Here is a 14,138-nt window from a genome sequence, read left to right as displayed (position 1 = left end):
AGAGTTTGCACCAGGAATTTTGAAATTCGGAATGATTAAGATTTCGAGTGGACTACTTGAAGACATTGTAAATTCTCAAGATGACGCCTTAATTCAAGAGAAGAGGAACCTAATAGTGCAAGGGAAGACAACTGAGTTTAAGATTGGATCAGATAATATTTTGCGATGTAATGGTAGGATTTGTGTACCAGGAATTACAGATATGAGGAAAACAATTTTAGAAGAGGCTCATAAGAGTAAGTTGAGCATTCATCCTGGAGCAACAAAGATGTATCAGGATTTGAGGCAGAATTATTGGTGGCCAGGAATGAAGAAACATGTAGCGGAGTATGTATCAACTTGTCTAACTTGTTAGAAAGCGAAGGTGGAACACCAGCGACCTGCTGGGATGTTGCAATCTTTAGATATACCTGAATGGAAGTGGGACAACATTTCCATGGATTTTATAACTAGATTGCCAAAAACAAGGAGAAAGAATGATTCTATATGGGTGATAGTGGATCGACTGACTAAACCCGCACACTTTTTGCCAGTAAAGACCACCTATAAGGTAGACCAGTTAACAGAGATCTACATTGCTGAATTGTGAGATTACACGGAGTACCATCGAGTATTGTATCAGAACGTAATCTGAAGTTCACATCACATTTTTGGGGAGCATTGCACGAAGCGTTGGGAACGAAACTACGATTGAGTTCAGCTTACCATCCACAAACGGACGGACAGACTGAAAGGACAAATCAGTCCCTGGAAGATCTATTGAGAGCATGTGTATTAGATGATAGAGGAAGTTGGGATGATGTACTTCCGTTGATTGAGTTCACCTACAACAATAGTTTCCACGCAAGTATTGGAATGGCACCATATGAGGCTTTATATGGGCGCAAGTGTCAAACGCCCTTGTGTTGGTATAAGAACGGTGAAAGTATGATTGTCGGACCAGAGATGGTACAACAGACTACGGCTAACGTAAAGAAGATCAAGGGGAAAATGAAGACTTCACAAGATCGTCAGAAGAGTTACGTGGACAAGCGTCGCAGACTTTTAGAATTCGAACACGGCGACCATGTATTTCTAAGAGTCACACCTACTACTGGAATTGCTAGAGCCTTGAAATCGAAGAAGTTGACTCCGAAATTCATTTGACCATATCAGATTTCTGCACGAATTGGACCTGATGCTTATCAGATTGCATTGCCTCCGATACTGTCCAATATTCATGATGTGTTTCATGTGTCACAATTAAGGAAATATCTTGCAGATCCATCTCATGTGATCGAACCGGACACAATCCAACTAAAGGATAACTTGTCATTCGAAGTACCCCCTGTGAGAATTGATGACAGGAAGATTAAGCGATTGAGGACCAAGGATGTTTCGTTGGTCAAGGTGATTTGGAACCCAATTACTGGAGATGCGACTTGGGAACTGGAGAGCAAGATGAGAGAACAACACCCAGAGTTATTTATCGACGCATAGTTTCGAGGACGAAACTAATTTTAGGGGGGTAGTAATGTAAGACCCATAATTTTAAAGTATACTTTATGTATTTTAGTGTTTTTTGTATTGAACTCGGAGGCTTTTTAGCCAAAGTTATTAATATTTTGGAGTTTATATGACCAAAAAGATATTTGATGTCTGATTAAAATTACTCGTCGATAAATAAATTAAATTAAGTACGGTGAATCCTTTACGAAGAATTTAATGCCTTATGGGTGAATTTAATGCCTTAAGGAAAAGTTGTTCACTACCACGCTACGGTGCTAGGGAACCAACTTTGGAAGCAACGTTGCGAGTGGAGATTTTACCGGATTTACTCGCGGTACCGTAATCACACTTTAAAGCTAACGTGAAGGTAAGGGCTCCTTCCAAACTTCTAGTTTGCATTTAGGGACTTATCTGTGATTGTGTGGAAAAGAATTTTGTTAGGGTTAAAGTGTTGATTTGGGGAAAATGAATTTAAGGCTTTATGGGTAAAATCTTAGAGTTAGGTTTTGGTGATATTGATGAATGTTTCGTGGAAAATGAATTTAACCCATTCATGTATGAATTTGAGTAAATGAAGTTTGACGTGTTCATAATTCATGCTTATGAAATTTGATAAGTGTATGGTTGGATTTTGTGGAGAAATGAATTGATGTGTTTTGGTGTGAATCGTGGATTGAATTTGATAATATGTTTGAGTTTGTTTTGTGTGGAATTTGAGAACCATTAGAGTTAAACGAGTATTAAGAATGGGGAATCTCTTAATGTCTTGTTTACTTAATGTTTGTTTTGAAAATCGTTTAAGTTAAATGAGTATTAAGAATGGGGAATCTCTTAATGTCTTGTTTACTTAATGTTTGTTGTGAAAATCGTTTAAGTTAAATGAGTATTAAAAATGGAGAATCTTTTAATATCTGCATTTGCTTAACGATTGTTGTGGATGGAGTCAGTATATGCTCATGCATTTTCATTCTTTTTGTAAATCGTGCAGACCCGTGATAGGTGGCACCTTGATAAATAATACTTTGGCCTCTGATAGGCGGTACATTTATGATTTACGTTTTTCTAAATTGTGCAGACCCGTGATAGGTGGCACCTTGGTAAATAGTACTTTGGCATGTGATAGGCGGTACATTTACAATTTATGTTCTTTTTAATAAACCGTGCAGACCCGTGATAGGTGGCACCTCGGTAAACGGTACGAGCCCGTGATAGGCAGTACGTTTATGGTTTACGCTTTTTAGTAAATCGTGCAGACCCGTGATAGGTGGCACCTCGGTAATTGGTACTTTGGCCTGCGATAGGCGGTACAATTATGATTTACGGCCCTTCGAGGAGGGTTTTGGTTTGGAATTCCGAGTCCATGCATTTTCGCATATACGCATTGCATTAGGATGCTTGACACACGAGTCGTGTTTGATTCAAGTGTATGATTGAGTGTTTGAACTTGAGATGTCATTGTGATTGTGATGATTGTACTAAGTGCCTATGTTTTGGAACAAATTGTGTGTAAGTTAAATTGATTGTGAAACTGTTTCGAAACTCAAGTTGTCGTGGTGATTGTGTGGAAATCGCTAAGTGTTATGTTTCGGAGTTGTGTGTGAATGTGATTGAGTTAGTTTATGTAGTTTTAAGAAAAACATGCAGGGAAATCGATTCCCAAATCGATTCTATTAAAAGCTATTCCTAAAAATCGATTTGTCAATCGATTGGATTCATTACAAGAGCTCAGCCATTTTGAAAAAATCGATTTGCCAATCGATTTGGCCATTACAGGAGCTCAGCCATTTTGACACAATCGATTTGGAAATCAATTGGCTTTAACACAGGGGCTCAATTATTCATTCAATCGATTTCCCAATCGATTGGCTTAGTGGAAATTCTTATTTTGAGTTAGCTGATCGATTGCTCAATCGGTTCATCAATGGATTGGCCAGTTGTTTATTACTTGATTGATTTAAGACTTATTTTGACTTCATTTTCATTTGGCAAGTATTATATGAACTTTTAGCATATGGAAATGAATCTAAGGCTTTATTGGTAAAATCTTAGAGTTAGGTTTTGGTTATATTGATCAATGTTTCGTGGAAAATGAATTTAAACTCATTTATGTATGATTTTGAGTAAATGAAACTTGTTGTGTTTGGGTGGTGGATTGCGTTGATTTGTGTTCGTCGTATTGGACGTGTTCTTAATTAATACTGATGAAATTTGATATGTGTATTGGTTGGATGTTGTGGAGAAATGAATTGATGTGTTTTGGTGTGGATCGTGGATTGAATTTGATAATATGTTTGAGTTTGTTTTGTGTGGAATTTGAAAACCATTAGAGTTAAACGAGTATTAAGAATGGGGAATCTCTTAATGTCTATGTTTACTTAATGTTGTCGTGAAAATCGTTTAAGTTAAAAGAGTATTAAGAATGGGGAATCTCTTAATATTTCTGTTTACTTAATGTTTGTTTTGAAAATCTTTTAAGTTGAATCGGTACGGGCCCGTGATAGGCAGTACGTTTATGGTTTTCGCTTTTTTGTAAATTGTGCAGACCCGTGATAGGTGGCACCTCGATAAACGGTACGGGCCCGTGATAGGCAGTACGTTTATGGTTTTCGCTTTTTTGTAAATTGTGCAGACCCGTGATAGGTGGCACCTCGATAAACGGTACGGGCCCGTGATAGGCAGTACGTTTATGGTTTTCGCTTTTTTGTAAATTGTGCAGACCCGTGATAGGTGGCACCTCGATAAACGGTACGGGCCCGTGATAGGCAGTACGTTTATGGTTTTCGCTTTTTTGTAAATTGTGCAGACCCGTGATAGGTGGCACCTCGATAAACGGTACGGGCCCGTGATAGGCAGTACGTTTATGGTTTTCGCTTTTTTGTAAATTGTGCAGACCCGTGATAGGTGGCACCTCGATAAACGGTACGGGCCCGTGATAGGCAGTACGTTTATGGTTTTCGCTTTTTTGTAAATTGTGCAGACCCGTGATAGGTGGCACCTCGATAAACGGTACGGGCCCGTGATAGGCAGTACGTTTATGGTTTTCGCTTTTTTGTAAATTGTGCAGACCCGTGATAGGTGGCACCTCGATAAACGGTACGGGCCCGTGATAGGCAGTATGTTTACGGTTTACGCTTTTTTGTAAATTGTGCAGACCCGTGATAGGTGGCACCTTGTTAAATAGTACTTTGGCCTGTGATAGGCGGTACATTTACAATTTACGTTCTTTTTAGTAAACCGTGCAGACCCGTGATAGGTGGCACCTCGGTAAACAGTACTGGTCTGTGATAGGCGGTACGTTTACGATTCTCGCTTTTTCTTTTAGTAAATCGTGTTGACCCGTGATAGGTGACACCTCGGTAAACTGTACTGACCCGTGATAGGTGGTACGTTTATGATTTACGCTTTTTAGTAAATCGTGCTGACCCGTGATAGGTGGCACCTCGGTAATTGGTACTTTGGCCTGCGATAGGCGGTACAATTATGATTTACGGCCCTTCGAGGAGGGTTTTGGTTTGGAATTCCGAGTCCATGCATTTTCGCATATACGCATTGCATTAGGGTGCTTGGCACACGAGTCGTGTTTGAATCAAGTTATGATTAAGTGTTATGTATTGATTTTGTGTGTATGTTTGACTGATTGTAAACTATTTCGAAACTCAAGTTGCCGTGGTAATTGTGTTGGAATTGCTAAGTGTTATGTATGGAATTGTGTATGATTGTGATTGAGTTAGTTTATGTATTTTTGGAAGAGTATGCAGGGAAATCAATTTCCAATTCGATTGGATGGGTTACAGGGACTTCCCTAATTTGACATAATCGATTTGCCAATCGATTTTATAATATGTTTTTCAAAACCACTTAAAAAATCGATTTGGCTACACAGGAATTCAGCAAAACTGACAAAATCGATTTGGAAATCGATTGGCATTAAGTCAGGGGCTCAGTTATTCATTCAATCGATTTCCCAATCGATTGAATTAAGCCCAGAGTTCAAATTTCACTAAAAACCTTCAGGAAATCGATTTGGAAATCGATTGGCATTAAGTCAGGGGCTCAGTTATTCATTCAATCGATTTCCCAATCGATTGAATTAAGCCCAGAGTTCAAATTTCACTAAAAACCTTCAGGAAATCGATTTGGAAATCGATTGGCTCAGTGGAAATTCTTATTTTGAGTTAGATAACAGATTGCTCAATTGATTTATCAAAGTCTTGGTCAGTTATGTATTACTTGATGGATTGAGAACTTTATTTTGACTTCATTTTTATTTGGCAAGTGTTATGTGAACTTTTAAGCATATGAAGACCCTTTTAAGGTGCATGCATAGTTGAAAGGTTACTTTGTGCATTTAAAACTTAAATGTTATGTGTTAACTGTTAATTTCGGTTGGTGACCCTTTACAACTATTGTGGAAATCTGGGCTTTGCCCTCAAATGAAAGCCAGGACGATCCTACCGGTTCGTACCCTACGGACGGGAATATAGATGGGAATGCTTGACTGGAGCTATGTTAGGAGGATCTCACGGGGTGCGTGGAGATCACTCAGGGTGTATAGCTATAGTTTTTTGTAGAATGATCAGATTAGGATGACATAGAGGGAACATATGTCTTTCTTTTGGATTACGTTATTTTGAACTGGAAAACTGTACCTTTACTAATATTGTCAGTATGACATCTTATTTGAATGGGTTCCATGTATTATTTGTTTTTGTGTAAATACTTTGGATTCATATTTTGAGAAACTTTTCTACTGCTTGTAAATTATAATGATTCAATTATTTATCCAAAGGTATTTCCTTATTTATTTCTCTGTTTTATTTTAATTTCTTTTGAAAAAAAAAAAATACACCCTCGCTTTGAAAATCGGGGTGTTACAATAGGTGGCACCTCGGTAAACGGTACAGGCCTGTGATAGGCAGTACGTTTATGGTTTACGCTTTTTAGTAAATCGTGCAGACCCGTGATAGGTGGCACCTCGGTAATTGGTACTTTGGCCTGCAATAGGCGGTACAATTATGATTTACGGCCCTTCGAGGAGGGTTTTGGTTTGGAATTCCGAGTCCATGCATTTTGGCATATACGCATTGCATTAGGATGCTTGACACACGAGTCGTGTTTGATTCAAGTGTATGATTGAGTGTTTGAACATGAGATGTCATTGTGATTGTGATGATTGTACTAAGTGCCTATGTTTTGGAACAAATTGTGTGTAAGTGAAATTGATTGTGAAACTGTTTCGAAACTCAAGTTGTCGTGGTGATTGTGTGGAAATTGCTAATATGTTTTGGAGTTGTGTGTGAATGTGATTGAGTTAGTTTATGTAGTTTTAAGAAAAACATGCAGGGAAATTGATTCCCAAATCGATTCTATTAAAAGCTATTCCTCAAAAATCGATTTAGCAATCGATTGGATTCATTACAAGAGCTCAGCCATTTTGACAAAATCGATTTGGCCATTACAGGAGATCAGCCATTTTGACACAATCAATTTGGATATCAATTGGCTTTAATACAGGGGCTCTGTTATTCATTCAATCGATTTCCCAATCAATTGAATTAAGCCCATAGTACAGTTTTCACGAAAATCCTCAGGAAATCGATTTCCCAATCGATTGGCTTTAACAAAGGGGCTCAGTTATTCATTCAATCGATTTCCCAATCGATTGATTTAAGCCCATAGTTCAGTTTTCACTAAAACCTTTCATCCAAATCGATTTCCCAATCGATTGGCTTAGTGGAAATTCTTATTTTTAGTTAGGTGATCGATTGCTCAATTGGTTCATCAATGGATTGGCCAGTTGTTTATTACTTGATTGATTTAAGACTTATTTTGACTTCATTTTCATTTGGCAAGTATTGTATGAACTTTTAGCATATGGAAAATCCTTTTAAGGTGCATGCTTAGTGGAAAGGTTATTTTGTGCATTCAAAAACTTAAATGTTATGTGTTAACTGTTAATTTCGGTTGGTGACCCTTTACAACTATTGTGGAAATCTGGGCTTTGCCCTCAGATGAGAGTCAGGACAATCCTACCGGTTCGTACCCTATGGATGGGAATGTAGACGGGAACGCTGGACTGGAGCTACGTTAGGAGGATCTTACGGGGCGCGTGGAGATCACTCAGGGTGTACAGTTTTTTTGGTAGAATGATCAGATTAGGTTGACATAGAGGGAACAAATGTCTTTATTTTGGATTGCGTTTTATTTTAAATTGGAAGATTGTATCTTTACTAATATTGTCAGCACGACATCTTATGTTAATGGATTCCATGTATCACTGGCTGTTGTGTAAATACTTTGGACTCATATTTCAAAAACTATTCCCTTGCGTATCAATTATATTGACTTATATAATTATCCAAAGCTATTTTACTTAATTACTCTTTGTTTCATGAATTTAGTTACATAATGCTTGCTGGAACTTTAGTTTCTTTCATTTTCTTGATCAGGATGCACCTAGACTGCACCACTTGACTTCAAGGCTCTTTTTCACTCAAATTCTTCGCCAATTCCTTCACTTCTCCTTGCAATCTAAACAAAACAAAAAGGTAGTAAAATAGAACTAAAACCCAATTAAAAGCATCAAATTAACCTATCAAATAAAGATATCAAAATAGATAAAATGGAGTGAAAAGTTTGTTGAGTTTGTAGGCAAAAGATCCAAATCGAATAATTTTCCTTGTTTAAAATGGTGTTTTGGAAAACGCATTATAGTAGATCAATTGGAAGGACGTTTAGTATGGCATGGAATTAATGAAAGCTATACATGTTGGATAAGACATGGTGAGAAAAAAAAGGAACACTAATTTTGAGAATGGTTCGACATATGATTCAAATGATTTAGACACTGATACATATGAGCGAGACCGATTTGAGGAGATTTCAAAAGCAATTGAAGAAGATCTTCGGTATTGTCCTACAATATTTGAGAGTTTGTTGAGTGATGTAGAGAAATCATTATATAATTTCCGTACTAAATTCACAAGATTGTCGGTGATATTAAAGTTGTACAACTTAAAAGCGATTAATGGATTGTTTGATAAAAGCTTCACTAAATTATTAAGACACATAAAATATATGTTTCCAGATGATAATGAACTTCCCTGTCGAAGCTACGAGGCTAAATAAAATTTGTACTCTATTGGAATGAGTTACGAAAGGATTCATGCGTGTCCTAACGATTGCATTTTATTCCGAAGCGAATATGAATTACTAAAGGTGTGTCCGAAATGCAATGTCTTTCGATATAAGAAGAAAGAATCTACTCCAGAAAAATTCGTTTGGTATTTTCCTATAATACCAAGATTTAGGCGCATCTATCGTAGTGAAGAAGATTCAAAACACTTGACATGACATACAGATGAAATAATTAGAGATGGAAAGTTTTGACACCCTGCAGATTCTCCATAATGGCCAAAAATTGATGACGAGTATCCTAATTTCGGGAGGGAGTTAAAAAATCTATGACTTGCACTTTCTACTAATGGAATGAATCCACATGGTCTTCAAAGTATCTTACACATTTAGCATCCACATGGGCAATCTGTTTGACCTTCTAGAACTGAGCATTTAGCATTTAGCATGAACTGTATTTGATTTTCTACTTATACTGATTTTCTGCTTATACTAAACTTGAACTTGAAAAAGCTATGTTTGGCTGGGCATTTTCCTTGAACTTGAACTGATCCCAATCTAAATTGATCATGTAATTTAGCATTTAACATTGATATATAGGTATTTAATTAATTATTTGGAATGGAAAAAAAATCCAAATATAGGTATTTTATAGAAATTGAAATTGTAGTTTAGCATTGATATATAGGTATTTAACTAATTATTTAGCATTTTACAGAAACTGAACTGAAATTGTAATTTAACATATTTAACTTGAACTAAACTGAACATAAACTTGTAACTTTACAACGCTTTTTGTCCATAAGCGTTGTAAAAGGCTTTTAAAAAATAAATTACAAATCATTTACGGCGCTTGTTCTATAAGCGATGTACAAGGATTTTTAAAATTAAATTACATATCGTTTACAACGCTTGTTCTATAAGCGCTGTAAAATGCTCATATAGTGCCTTTTATACAGTCTTTCTTTAAGCGCTGTAAAAGGATCATAAGGTACTTTTTATATAGTCTTTTAAAGCCCTTTTTGTGGAAGCGTTGTAATAGGTTAGATCTTTTAAAACGTTTTTTGGACAAGCGCTGTAAAAGGGTTTTTAGTTAAACTGATAATAAGAAACTGCTTCATTTTCCTCTTCATTACGTACTCTCTCTACAAACTTGACAGTGCAAAACCTCCTCATTTTCCTCTTCATTACGTACTCTCCATCTTTGTTACTCTCCATACAAACCTTGATTACCCTCTTCTCCCTACTGCAAACCCTCTTCACTATTATCCCTACGAACCCTCTCCATATGAACCCTACTAATACTCTTCTAACTAATGTGTCGTATTCTCGCTATTCCCTATTATTTCTACTTAAGCAAAGTCGTAACCCTAAACTCAGTGATTGTTGTTGTCAGGTGTTATATTTATTAATTCGTTGTTGTCACTAAACTGCATGTTGAACTTATACTACTACTTAGAGTACTACATGTTGAACTTGTTGAACTTATGCTGAACTTATAATTATATTGTCTGAAATGTGTAGATAAATGGATTCCAATATTGATTTAACTCATCAAAATGATGAAGTTGTCAATACTAAGAGTTATGAAAATGAAGTTAAATGTGGCGCAACTATTATGCAAAAAGTGATCAAAGTAAAAAGTAATGGACTTAAATTTGAGGTTTACTATATTTTGTTTAGAACTTATTTTTTATCTTTTATGAAAGCATTCACTTACTCTATGAGTTTATTAGGTGGGATGGAGTCAAAGAGACCAGCCAATTGAGCTCAACAGTTCAATGATGGTAAGTTACATTGGTGCAGTTGTTCGTCAAAATATCCCAATAACAATTGATGATTGGAGACATAAAGCTTTGTAGGATGCTAAAGATATATTTTTGACACGATCGTTATATTTTATTTTATATAGAGTATAAGTACGACAAATCGCAAGAGAGCAACAAAATCCAATGCATCCATACAAAAAATCGCGTATGGGGTATGCACGTTTAGAGCAAAAAATTGTAAGTAAACATCACTTTTATACAATGTGGTAGATTATAAACTATAGTTTCTAACTAATATTTTGTTTATGTCTTAACGAATAGCTTCAAGAGACGAAGTTTGTAAGACCCGTAATTTTAAAGTACCATTTATGTATTTTTGGTGTATTAAAAAAATCCAAATATAGGTATTTTATAGAAATTGAAATTGTAGTTTAGCATTGATATATAGGTATTTAACTAATTATTTAGCATTTTACAAAAACTGAACTGAAATTGTAATTTAACATATTTAACTTGAACTAAACTGAACATAAACTTGTAACTTTACAACGCTTTTTGTCCATAAGCGTTGTAAAAGGCTTTTAAAAAATAAATTACAAATCATTTACGGCGCTTGTTCTATAAGCGATGTACAAGGATTTTTAAAATTAAATTACATATCGTTTACAACGCTTGTTCTATAAGCGCTGTAAAATGCTCATATAGTGCCTTTTATACAGTCTTTCTTTAAGCGTTGTAAAAGGATCATAAGGTACTTTTTATATAGTCTTTTAAAGCCCTTTTTGTGGAAGCGTTGTAATAGGTTAGATCTTTTAAAACGTTTTTTGGACAAGCGCTGTAAAAGGGTTTTTAGTTAAACTGATAATAAGAAACTGCTTCATTTTCCTCTTCATTACGTACTCTCTCTACAAACTTGACTCCATACAAACTTGTTGAACTTATGCTAAACTTATAATTATATTGTCTGAAATGTGTAGATAAATGGATTCCAATAATGATTTAACTCATCAAAATGATGAAGTTGTCAATACTAAGAGTTATGAAAATGAAGTTAAATGTGGCGCAACTATTATGCAAAAAGTGATCAAAGTAAAAAGTAATGGACTTAAGTCGTCATTTTGTGTAAGGAGGCTCGTTTGAATAAAGATGGAATAGTTGATAACGAAAATATTCAACAACTGATATAACAATGTGTAAATATATTATCACTTTAATATTTTTTATTATTGTCTTTTAAAAATTATATTAAAATTATCTGTTTAATACTACATGTATTTTAGGAGAATCTACAACAATGTTTTGAAAATCCAGAGAAGAATAAACTAGTTAGTTGCAGGGGTATACATGGTAAGGTATTTAATGTTCCTGAATATTTTGTTCGTGTAAGGGGTAAAGGATTTGGCGTAACTCCAAAAAGCTATTTTCACATGAGAAGCGCACAAATCCATCTAATAAGGAAATACTAGATAAGCTGAAAATCATAACAGAGCAAGTTGCATATTTGGTGAAAAAGAATAAGGAAAAACAACTTCCGGAGTGTCAACGTGAAATACAACTAGAGAGTGAAGATGGTAGTTGCAACGTTGGTCATAAAATTCTTCCTGAGGTAATTAATTACTTAATGAAATAAGAAATTCATTCAATCTAATTGTTTCACATACTTATGTATTAACCCTTTGGTTTAGGGTGTCTCATCGCATGGTTGGAAAAGGAACATTGTACAATACCTTGGAAGACGTATTACACCATAATCCGATCCCTGTTGGCCATGTTAAAGTTTCACCTGTGATTGCTTTAGAACCACTTGCACCATTGCTTATACCCGACAACGATAATTGTATGATTATGATTGATTATGTTTAATTGCTGATTTTTCCGATGTTTACTTTGATTTCACATTTATTTAGATTATTACAAAGTCTAAAGGGAATGATAAGAAGACTCCTCACAATGAGTCAATCATTTCACTACAAAATGTTTGACATATACATCAATTCTATATGAAATGATTAGCTTACTATAATAACTAACAAATTGATCAACCTCATTTTTTCATATTCAAGCGAACCCTACTGAAAATGTTCAAAAAGTTTATTCAAAAAATAAATCCACCGCACTGCAAATGCAGGTTCATGGTAAAAAATTTATTCAATCACTAATTTATTTAGCTGCTTCTCATAAAATAAATCTACCAAAAATCAATCTACTTCTCCTAATCCTAAATCTTTCAGAAATCCGCCGCACCGCAAATGCATGTTCGTGGTAAAAATAAATCTGCCAAAATTCAAATACTGGATCATGAAAAATCAGTTGCTGCTCCTAAAATAAGTCATCCACGCCTTTCTCGATTTGGATCGTATCTTGACATACAAACAAAAATGAATATGGAGAGCAATGATGCACATATCATACACATGGAGAAAAGTATTTTCGGAGATGAGTGCTATTGTCATAAGCATATACATTAGGTAATGTAAAATATTTTATTTAAGATAAAAATTACTTTTAATTGCATCACTGCTACATTTATTGGTAATTAATCTAATTTTATATTTTCATTGAAGATATTTGTATGAAAAGTTGGTGTGCATGTGCTAATTGACATATAAATTTTCATTCTTATCTCCCTATAAGCTATCTATGTTTAAACTTGATCCAGTTAACGTAAAAAAAATGTCTTTGATATACTTTTGGAAAATAAAGAGAAGTATAAGATCTTTCTTACGCCATATAATTCAGGGTAATTAGATATTCTTTATCTATATCTTTTTTAATTTATGATACTTTATCAGTTGTGCAAACAAATTTGCCAACTAAATTTTTGTTGTTGTAGGCAACATTTGGTGTTGTTTTCCATCAATGCTACTGATGCATGTTCTAGGATTTGAGTATTAAATTCATAAACCTTTCTAAACACTTGAGAGAAATTTTGGTGAGATTGTGTGAAGAGAGAGTTGAATTTGATGAATGAATGCCAAGTGTACTGAATCGTTGCAAGTAATAATAAAACGGTAGTACCGAGTGTCGAACTCAAGGATTGCGTTTTACTATTGAATTATATTTGATTACTAGAATTGAAGAAAAAGGTTGCCAAGTTGATTGAAATAATGTTTGAAATTAACAACAATAATAAAATTGATCTTTTATAATGAGAAAAATGTCAGGGATGAGTTTCACTTCGAATCCAACCTTGGTGTCTAATTTGATCCTAGTTACTGAATTCCTTTATTGAATTATTACCGAATTCTCTTTATTATTCTTGCCCTAATGTCTTAGTGACAGAACCTTTAATTCCAAAGTAACCCCTAATTCCTTAGTGGATTTAAGATTAGAATTAAGCATTACCGTATAGAAATTCTCTTGTAAATTATTGCTTTGCAACTAATTTAATTGGTTTCATGACCTGCATCTATCCCTAGACTACAAATTCATGAATTTCTCATCTCAAGCATTCGTAAAGTCCACTTCCGTTTCAAAATACAAATCGTAGAACATTTTAATGTTGATTGTCTGATGTATTTTGCATTTTTCTCATTGTTTGCGTCTGAATTTGGTCCCGGTGTCTTCATGAAAGTTGTAGATATGGATCTTAGCTTTCATTAGAACTTGGAGTGACACTAATTGGACATCTAGAACTCCAGATATGGCTGAAATACTCCACATATATCATGTTGATTCTTCACCAAAATTCAGCACTGCACTAAAACAAAACGCAATGTAAAATTACGACAAATTCCTACTTAATCA

Source organism: Cicer arietinum, chromosome 2, assembly GCF_000331145.2.
Source record: "Cicer arietinum cultivar CDC Frontier isolate Library 1 chromosome 2, Cicar.CDCFrontier_v2.0, whole genome shotgun sequence".
Taxonomy (NCBI): Eukaryota; Viridiplantae; Streptophyta; class Magnoliopsida; order Fabales; family Fabaceae; genus Cicer; species Cicer arietinum.
This window is presented reverse-complemented; position numbering follows the sequence as displayed.